Raw genomic sequence first — 1,165 nt, 5'->3', positions numbered from 1 at the left:
CGGTTACTAAAAGATGGTTACTACAGACTCGAGCCACTGGGAACCCTGACCTGCCCGACGGTTGCCAGGCTGTCATTGATTTTTGTGACAGTTTTACGATCTGCTTTTAGCCTGATGCGTTTCAGGGAACTAAAAATTCAGGGCTCTACGTTTACCTGGGAAAACTAGCGCTATGTTCGATTGTTCGTGGGCGCTTGCAGGCCCTATGAATGTGAGCCATACACACTGGAGCCCCAGCTTTCATTTAAAACAAATAAACAAAGCAAGTCTTTAGACCTTTATAGAACCCGAGATACGAATCTGATATTTTCTTCTGTTGGTTTCATAAGAAGCAAGCCTGCTCCCACCTTTCAGGCAGAGTTTTGGCCAATAAATGAAGTCATAGCAGCGATTGACATCTCGGGAAGCAAGATCTAGCCAATTAAGGCAAAGAGAAGGTTAGACTGATAACATTGTCTATATAGAAAGAACTTCTTAGTTCATTGTTAAGACTTGTTGAGAAGCGAATTGCTGCACAAAAACAGTTCAGGTATCCAGGATTTTAGTGTAGGTAGGATTAGACAAAAGGTAGCAACGAATATGGGAGCAGGCCCGCCCTTAGCATGTGGGGGCCCCGGGGCAAAAGCATAGTTGGGGGCCCCCCACATTCTTTCTCTCTCTATATTATATATATATTCATATAGAGAGACAAAGACGTCGAGGCGGCTGTGGGGTTTGTCTAATTTCAGCTCCCCCCCCACTCCCCAGACTTTCATTGACTCTAAATATTGGTTTGGGTGACACCTTCAGAGCCTGAGTTTCTCTGCATGTTTACTTGGAGGTAAGCCCCACTCAGTTCAGTGGGCTACTTGCTCACATCCTCGATGCATGTACAGAAGGTGTCAGGAGTTTCACCGCACCCCGCACCCCCGGCAATCTCGAAAGGAAAATTTAATTTTTAAAGCATTTTATTTTAAAATTGACCACACATACGCACGCGTATGTTGTGACATGGAACTGATCTTTTCAAACACACCATACTCCTCAGGCGATTGTATTTTTTGGGGGGTGGGGTGTAATCTTTTGCAGGATTTTCGATCATGCTCATGGAAGCTTGATGTGCAGTGGTACTCGCGATTTGTATATAAAAGAGGAATCTGTAGTGGATGTGACAACCCCACTTCCC

Source organism: Rhineura floridana, chromosome 1 (genome assembly GCF_030035675.1).
Source record: "Rhineura floridana isolate rRhiFlo1 chromosome 1, rRhiFlo1.hap2, whole genome shotgun sequence".
Lineage (NCBI taxonomy): Eukaryota > Metazoa > Chordata > Lepidosauria > Squamata > Rhineuridae > Rhineura > Rhineura floridana.
This window is presented reverse-complemented; position numbering follows the sequence as displayed.